A 10,326-nucleotide genomic window follows, 5' to 3' on the forward strand; every position below is an offset into this window, starting at 1 on the left:
GATATTTCTCATATAATAATATGGAGAAAATGATATTTAGCAAACTCAAATTTTAATTTACAAGAGCAAACGATATATCTATCATACGTAGAGCCTCTAGAGTTCAGTTGTGTATCTGGGATCCATCCATATCTAACTAAAGATCTTAAAATCTATAACAAGAAATTAAAGGGTTAAGACTTAAGATCCAAAGAGATCTAAAGAAAACAAAACAAATTAGAAGATGGAAACTTCCTAGGACCCAAGATTGCCACCTTCCGTACATCAGATTAATCGACCAATTAAGTCCACGAGACACGCAAGATTCTCTTGTTCTTGTTCTTATCCTAATTAACATTTTTTCTTAATTATTATTTTTTTTCTAAATTTATTTTCACAAGTTGTTCTTGTTTAGTAATCGCTTTCGTTTTATTAGATATGTAATATGTTAGAGAAAGGGAGCGTCGGGGCACGTGGGGTGTCACCGTACGTACCATACAAATACTAATGATATGCTTTTGAAATAATTGAGAGAGGTTAATATAAATTGTAAAAGAGTTATAACTTTAGGGCACATTCTTCTGCCTTTGCCACTACTGTTCTCTCTTATGATAAGGCATTATTATCCCCACAAACCAAAGTATTTTTTCTTTCTTTCTTTTAGATTAGATGTGTGTTAAAATATATATTGATTTACGGGTGAGTGATTGTCATTATATGATTTTCGAAGTGTGATAAGAAATGTGAACTGTAGAAATTGATTTTCTAGCAGTCTCCATCCAAGTCTTCTACTATGTATAGTCTTTTTCCTCATATGCGTTGGACTTTGATTTCTAGATAACGATCTCATTGCAAAAACATATAAAGCAAGCTATTACTCTTCACCACGATAAAGTGTTATTGAGTTGTAACTTTCATTCAAGAAAGATTGTTCTCAAAATTTCAGTAGTGAATTTTCCAAATTCCAAAAAGGCATTTCAAAAAATTTCCATCTAAGCTACCAAAAGAAATAAAAAGAAAAGTTGTGTGACAAGAAAAGCTTTTTGGTCACGGAATGAAAGTTAAAATCATAAAATTAAAGAAATATAAAAGAGATAATGGCATTATATGAATCACATTCCTCGTCTGATTCCACCCACATTATCAAAGTAAGAAAAGAATATACTTTATAAATTGTATTGGCAAGAGATAAAAAAAGAAGAAGGAGAATTCGATACCATGATGACGCTTGTCTGCCATGTTTTCTTCTACAGCCATTTTAGCAAAAAAGTATGAGAAAAAAATGAAAGATAGCCTAAACTTTATTGTTAAGTTATATGTTAATGGCACAATTTAAGGGAGACAGCAAAGTGAGAAACACTAAGGTTGTAATGGGAACGTATGCAAAATCAACCCCACATAGTGTGTGTGGAACAGTAATATGTTTTAGTGTGTCTGATTAGTCACTAGTAAGTAAGTAACCAAACAAACAAAACAGTAGTGTGTGTGGAACAGTAATATGTTTAGTGTGTCTGATTAGTCACTAGTACGTAAGTAACCAAACAAACAAAACAGTAGTGGACGATATTTCAAGTGATCATATAGACATAACACCCTCCGTTATTTTACTTGTTTTAGAAGAAATCTTTGTTCACACTAAATTTTGTTCTTTTTTCGGCTATGCGCTTGCTATGGAACGGTGAACAGACAGAGCCGTTTAGACCAGCACGGGGACTTCGACAAGGAGATCCATTATCACCATATCTATTTGTTCTGTGTATGGAGCGGCTATGCCATTTGATTGAGGAAGAAGTTGAGAATAAATCCTGAAAACCGATAAGTTTATCTGTTGGGGGACCTAAATTGTCACATATTTGTTTTGCGGATGACTTGATATTGTTTGCTCAAGCCTCAGTTGCTCAAGTTAAAGTGGTGAGGAAGGTGTTGGAGCGTTTTTGTTTGGCGTCAGGCCAAAAAGTAAGTTTGGAGAAATCTACTATTTATTTCTCTGAGAATGTCTCACGTGAAGTAGGTATTCAGGTGAGTGCTGCGAGTGATATGAAGTCGACTAAAGAACTTGGCAAGTATTTGGGAATGCCGATTCTGTAGAAACGAATTAATAAGGATACTTTTGGTGAGGTGCTTGCCAATGTTTCATCCAGGTTGGCTGGGTGGAAAGAGAAGACGCTGAGCTTTGAGGGACGGCTTACTTTGACGAAAGCAGTTTTGTCTTCAATTCCTATACATACAATGAGCACGATAAAGTTAACAGTTTCTACGCTGGATAGGTTGGATAAGATATCTCGCGAGTTCCTTTGGGGTTCGAGTCCTGACAAGAAGAAAATTCATCTAGTTGCATGGCAGCAAGTTTGCAGGCCGAAGAGAGAAGGGGGACTGGGAATCAGAACAGCGGCTGCGATGAATAAAACTATGGTTGCGAAAGTGGGATGGCGACTTCTACATGATCAAACGAGTTTATGGGCTCGGGTGGTGTGAGCTAAGTATAAAGCAGGGAGTTTACAGGACTTTAGTTGGATAAAGCCTAAAAGTCATTAGTCTTCTACTTGGAGAAGTGTGGGAGTAGGTTTGCGTGAAGTGGTGGTTAAAGGGCTTAGCTGGGTTATTGGTGATGGTAGAAAAATAAAGTTTTGGACAGATAGGTGGTTAACGAGTAAACCATTGTGTGACTTGGTTACCGGCCATCTCCCTGATAATTATGCTACACTAACCGCCCGTGAATTTTGGCACGAGGGAAGAGGTTGGTTATTACCACAGATATTGCCTTTTATCTCTGAGAATCACATACTGGAGCTGGCAGCAGTAGGGATAGACACTGTAACGGGAGCACGAGACCGTCCAGCTTGGGGAGAAACTGCAGATGGTAAATTCACAGTCAAGTTGGCCTATGATTTGTTGATGAGGGAGGAAGAATCAGGGCAGGATATGGGTTTGTTTTATGATCGGGTATGGAGGATTCGTGTACCAGAGCGGGTGAGGGTTTTCATCTGGTTGGTTTCCCGTCAGGTGATTATGACCAACACAGAGCGTTTGCGTCGTCATCTGAGTGACTCTACCGTCTGCCAAGTTTGTAAAGGCGGTATGGAAACTATCATGCATGTGCTTAGGGATTTTCCGGCGATGTCAGGTTTATGGGAACGTCTGGTACCGGTAAGGATGCCGAGTTTATTTTTCTCTCAAACTTTGTTGGAGTGGTTGTACAGTAATTTAGGTGGGGGAGTTGCTTCAGAGCATACATCATGGTCAACAATGTTTGCTATAACAGTTTGGTGGGCTTGGAAATGGAGGTGTGGAAATTTTTTTGGGGAAAACCATCTTTGTTGGGACAGAGTGAAGTTCATCAAAGAAGCGGTTAGAGAGATAGGGACAGTTCACACCGGTAGTAATGGCTCGAGGCCTGAGAAAGCTGAGAGATTAGTGCGTTGGTTGCCTCCGCGGAGTGGGTGGTATAAGTTGAATACTGATGGTGCATCGCATGGCAATCCTGGGCTTGCACACGCGGGAGGTGTACTTCGAAATGAGGATGGAGATTGGGGCGGGTTTGTTCTGAATATTGGTAGATGTTTGGCGCCATTAGCAGAGCTGTGGGGAGTTTACTATGGCCTATTCATCGCGTGGGAGAGGCGAGTGGAGAGAGTGGAGCTAGAAGTGGACTCGGAGACTGTGGTTGGTTTTCTCACGACAGGGATTGGGGATTCTCATCCGTTGTCGTTCCTGGTGCATCTGTGCCATGACTTTTTTTGCAAGGGACTGGATTGTCCGTGTGTCACATGTGTATAGGGAGGCTAACCGCCTTGCGGACGGGTTGGCTAACTATGCGTTTACGTTACCTTTAGGTTTTCATGCTTTTGATAGAGTTCCATCGTGTGTTGAGACACTGATGCGAGACGATGTATCCGGAACTGAGTGTCCTAGAGTTGTTCGATTGTAATTTCTTTTAAGTATTATTAATAAATATCAGCTGGGAGGTTAACTCCCGGTCGTTTACCAAAAAAAAAATTTTGTTTTTTTTTTTGTTTTAAAAAATCATATATATATAAATGTTCGAAAGTATACCTATTAGTTAAAATTAATAATAAAATAATAATAATTGTAACATGTGTTTATCAAATTACATTTGTTTTTGGAAGATCTATATTGCTAATTTGTCTAAGTATCGGAATATTTTAAAGGATATATATCATCAAAAATTAATATATATCGATACAAATCAAGTGACTGTGCCCAAAATATAAAAATAAAAAATAAAAAATATATTTAATCGAAAGAAAATGAATAAATAATTACATAAGTTTTAACAATCTAAGTTCAACTAATATATTAATTTAACATATAATTTTATCAATGATCTAAAATTTATATAAATTTTGATGTTAATATAAATGAATAAATATATCAATTATTAAGTGAATGAAATTTATATGTTTGTATCAATATAGTTTGAAAGTGATGCAAATGATTTAGTTTTGCATCAGTTATAAAGAAATGATGTCACTACAAGACATTTTTATTTTACAAATATAGTGATGTTAGATTTTTAAGGCTTTTCTAGTTTAATATTAAAGTTATGTAATTTAAATTTCTCCTTTTATTTAGATTTAACCCAAGTAATTTCATACTGCACATTCAGAGTCAGAGATGTCACACAAGATTAATTCTATCATCTTACAACAAACTTCTGTCAATTCTAACATATCCCATTATATCATCTGTGAAGCTTAAAATTTGTTTATCAAGATCTAGATAATTTTTTTCACATTTAAATAAAATATATAATTTGTCATTCAATGATATTTTTTTAGATAACTAAAAAGTCTTCAATATTGTAAAATACAGTACTAATTAAAATGTCTATTATTCTAATATTGGAGATGTTGACAAAATTATAAATTGAGAATTTAAACCTGTGTTGTAGCCCCATTATGTTTTAAACTTTTTATATTAATGTTAATCCAAACTCGTTTTGCCATATAATCGTTTTCTTGATATTTTAAATGTTTTATAATATAATCATTTTCTTGACATTTTAACTATTTTATAAAGTTCAAATATATTGATAACAATATTGTAAACTACAATTTAAAATTTATTATGCCCATATAATTAGATGAACTGAATACAAAATTTTAATTTTGATGCTTGTTAAATTAAAGTTTCTACTAATTCAAACTTGGATTCGTTTTGGTTTTATACATAATATGACAATAAATAATTATTATCTAAATATTTTAGCCCATATGGAAAGTTTTAACACGCTTTTTAATTACTTTAATAATTTTTACTTTTTACATTGAATGACATATGCTACATGAAATGATATGCGAATAATCGGAAAGGAAACTAGAAATTGTTTTTCCATAAAATGTTTGGAATCAGCTACGTTTTGGATGCACTCATAATATTATGATTAATATTGAAGATTGTCAAATAAAATTTAAAAATATTTCAGTATCTAAATTAAAATCACAACTGAAATAGAACAAAAATTAGAAATCTTATAACTTAAGTGAGATGATTTTAAAAATATATATTATTTACTAATATGTAAAATTTGTGATTAAAACAAATAATCTCAAATTAAACAAATTGGGCTAAAACAAATTATGTAAAATAATCTCAAATTATGAACCTTATGTGAGCCCATTAGACGGCGTAACCCTAGTGTGTGGACACTTTGGGCCATTGATTTATTCGAAAAAAGCTAACGATCCACTTTTTTTTTTTTTTTTTTGGTCAAAAATTATAATCTAAACACTAAATGTAGTGTCATTGGAAACAAAACGAAAAATTGTGGGACACCGAACTCCAATATGTATGTAACCAATAACATTTTTTCTTTCTTTCTAACACATGTTTCTACCACAAGTTCCCGCATTTCATAAACATTCCATTAAAGTTTTATACAGTCTAACATCATCATAATTGCCATTTATATTTTAAAATAAACTAGATTTTAATCCGCAGTACATTTCGGAATAATATTTTTATAACAAAAAAACTAATTTTTCAAAAAATTATATTTGTTTATTAATTTTATTTTTTTTGTTTAGTGTTTAAGATTGTATAATTGTATTTTGATTGTTAATTCTAAAATTTGACCAGCTGTATACCGTAGACATGACAACAATTATTTACTTTTATTTATAATAATGTTACATTTTTACATTATCGAGTTTTTTCTTATTGTTATCAAAATTTAAAATTTTAGTGCTTTTTAGATTTAACCCGTGAAAAAAACTATTCTTACATTTTTATATTTTTTAGTATTTTTAAATTTAACCCATAAGTTTAATGTTTTTAAAATTTAAACCGTGAAAGAATTATTTCTTTAAAAGTGTGGGTTAAATTATATTATAAATACTCCAATTTATTATTGACTATAGTTATTATTGAATATTAGAGTTTTTAAAGGTAAAAAAAATATTGTATATATATTTTTGGTATATGTTATTAAGTGTAATAAATTTCTAAATATAGAAATTGTTTTAGGAAATTATAGACCAAATCGGTAGAGACATTTTAGTAATCTAATTGATTTTGTTTTTTGTACAATTTTTTTAGAAATTAAGTTTTAAATAAATATAACTTAAAGGGTAAAACACCAAATGTATTTCAATTTTTTTTAATATAGATACAATAAATCTTTCTTAATTTTTAAAAGTAAAAGAGCATTTAATTCAAAATAATTTATGGGAACATAACTTTATTGATTTTGGTCGATTTACCATATATCACTTATTTATTTTTGTGTAATTTTTGTAGGATTAAGATTATAAATTAAAATTTACATAAGAAAAACTAAAATGGTTAAACATAAAATGTAATTCAAAAATGTTAATATAGATTTAACTAGTTTAAAATGTGGAATAAATGCATAGTCAATTGTTTGAATTTGTCAATTATTAAAATCACACAATTTATTAAATTGCTAAATTATAAATTACCTTAAAAATTATAATGAAGAAACCAAATTCTTAGTTAATTAAACAAAAGTACAGAATATAAGATTATTGAAAAAGAAAAAAGCGATACAATATTTAATTTTATCTATTCCTTCGTCTCTTTTCCGTTTTCTTCACTTACCTACAAAGAAAACAGGAAACCATACCTTAAAAATTTTGTTTGTTTGCTATTAACCTTGTCTCACATACCTTTCTTCAGCTATTGGAAGAGGAACAAAAAAAGTGTTAATATTGAGTTGAGTCTAAAAAGCAGCAATGATCTAAATTGCATAAACAAAATAATAAAGAGTAAAAAGATTTGTCCATTGAAGGTGTATATAAGATTTGTTTGAAAGGTAAAGTTTCTTATGAGTTGGTGCATTTTTGGTCTTAAGGTTATTTATAGAGTAACCTATTAAGGCTAGAATTAGGTTTGATAGAAAATCTTGTAAAAATTGGTGAGCAAGCTTAAGATCTAGAGCAATAAAAAAGAAATTTAAGTGTTTTTCTATTTTAGTTGTTTATATTATTGCAGAACAATATTCAGTTTCTCAAGACGATTTATACTGAATTAAATGTATTTCTTCTTGCTAAAGTTAAATATTTGGAAATATTGGTTTTCTAATCATTCGAAATTTGGGTTCTCGGTTTTAGAAACTTTATTAAAATTAAAATAATTATGGGGATTATAATTTTTTGTTATAGAAAACCGGTTTTATTATTTAAATTTGAGAGATTATACCATCTCTAAAGATAGTTTTGGATATTCTATGGGAATAAAACTTTAATGGGTAGAGTAGTTTTTGGAAAAACCGAAATGTATAGATGTTGTCAAGATTTTATGGCAATAAACATAACAAATTTTGGTCGATTTAAGAAATTTTAGTAATTGAGTTTCTGTGCAATGTTATTTTTGAAATTTTTTAGAAGTTAACGTTGTAAAAAAAATAATAATAAGCAAAACTTAAAAAACATAACACCAAAATGTACTTCAAAAATGTTAATATAGATGCCATCTAAAAATTTACACAATCCCACACCTAATTTAAGTCAAGACCTTAAAAACAAACACAAACGCCAAATTAGCAACATAGGTCAATTTTTGTTTTTGTTTTGGGATCATTCAAATAGAGTAGAAGCAAATTAGTTATTTTAGCTAGAGTCTATATGGCAACTATGATGCGACATCATGTTTGTTTCCAAAGACAAACCCTGTAAACTCTACTATTAATTGTTCTCAAGACCGCAAGAACAAAAACAAAAATACTAAAGCTGATACAATTTGATTAATTGTAAAGAAATGAAAAAGAGGGTCATCTCGAGGCGACACGAGCACTTTTCCGGCGATTCCTCCCACCACACACTACACACCATTGAAACTCTCCAAAGCTTTTCTTTGGATTCCCGTGAACCTCTCTCTCTCTCTCTTTTGCCTCCCAAGAAATTTCCACCGGTTTTCGTGTTATTCACTTACATTCATATAAAAAAATCGTAAGTATACTATTTAAAAAAACTGTTGGAGTCGTAAAAAATAATACAGTACTACGTACGTGATAAACTGTGAACGTATAATACTTTCATCATGGCCTCCCACTTTTATACCATCGGATTAGTTACTTATTTGAAATTAAATCCTGATATATCTGAAATAGATTTGAACAATCGGTGGTCTTTCTTTGCTTATGCTGATAGTCCTTCTTTAAGTATTCCAAAACATATTTATTTGCATTGCATGCGACCGAATCCAAAAAAAAATCCGATTAATTGGTTGGTTGAAAATTATGTTTCCATAGAGGACACATTGTTTAGAGAGTTTAACTTATGAGACTAAACTAACCAATTGAAGGAATAATAAAACTCTGGTCTGGAAACTAACACTTTTACGTGACAAGAAGTAAACCGGATGAATAGTTCGTACATTAATTAGTATGTTTATAACAAACTTGATCTCATTTCGAATTTGTGTGATATTTAGTGAGTTCTAGTATATTTCTACGGTGTCGTTCTTTATGTATATAGACATCACATGATGAAATTGATTCATTAATTTCTTTACCGGCTACGTACCGTATAGGGAGAATGATATGATGTAGATAGTATGGGTACTGGTGTAAATGTAATGTTAAAGAGTGAATTAAATGTACATCATTAAATTAAACGATTTGTTCGAGTAAAGTCGACGATTTCAATAAGTGGCATTCTAATACCTAAACCTACTAAGACTGCATAACAACAATATGTGCGTTTAGGATTTCGTTTCGATCAACTTTGTTTCTTTAAGCTTTGCACAAGATTTAAAGCATGGAATTCATCAAGGACACAATCTTATACTAGTATGATATGGACTCGCTAAATAAGAGAAACACGAAACATAAATAATGGTCTTTCTATTGTGTTTTATTGTTATTCAGTCACCCAAGTTGATTAATTACCTCTTTATTCTAAACATGCTAGCTTCCCAAGATTTTTTTTGTAACTTAGGTGTTGATTGATTCTCCCGCTAGTAGCGGTTGCTAGCGATTGGTATCAATCACACAAACCGTTTCCAATCGCTCCCAATCGCTTGAAACCACTGAATTCCAAAAACTGTTTCCCACAAGCGTTTGTGGTTGTGGGCGGTTGCGGTTGAATTTTTTTTAAGTAAAAACAAATTAACGATACTGAAATATTTATATATATATATCTTCTACCTAACCATTTTATCCATTAAAGATGGGAGAAAATGAAGTACAGATACGATTGAGAAAATTTGAAAATAAACAATTATACAAGAAAATAAGATCCCAATTAACAATCACCCGGAAAACCTGATGTAAATTTAATGGCACATCGCATATAAGTTCAAAAAAATCTAAATAAATATAATATTTCATCAGAAAATTTAAGAAAATAAGATTATTTATGAAAATATTAAAACAAATCACCAATAACTCTTCTCATCTATCGCTTCAATATGAAATTTATTTGTTTTCTGAATAAATATTTAGTATTTTTAATGAATTTTAATTATAAATTAAATTTAATAAAAATTTTGGTGTTTAAAAACATTTATATAATTATATATTACATTTATTATGTTTTAACCGTTAATATATTTATTATGTTTTAACCGCTATTTCACCCGCTGGTCAACTAGTCGTAAAACTCCCGCAAACGCACCCATTTAAAAACACTAAACCAGTCATTCAAAACGAATAATAATGCTTGAAACCGCAACCATTCGCTTCCGTGATCTCCCGCAACCGCAGCCGCAAACGTTGTCATTGAACCAGTCAGGCCCTTATTGACTAATTTCTAATTATCTTTTCCAGTACTTTATGACAGTAACTTTAAGAGTATATTGAAGATTACAATTTTGTTTTTTTTGTCTTATATATATGTTTTATGCATTCTTAAAAGTAATATTAAA

The sequence above is a fragment of the Camelina sativa genome, chromosome 14 (genome assembly GCF_030686135.1).
Source record: "Camelina sativa cultivar CO46 ecotype springtype chromosome 14, ASM3068613v1".
NCBI lineage: Eukaryota > Viridiplantae > Streptophyta > Magnoliopsida > Brassicales > Brassicaceae > Camelina > Camelina sativa.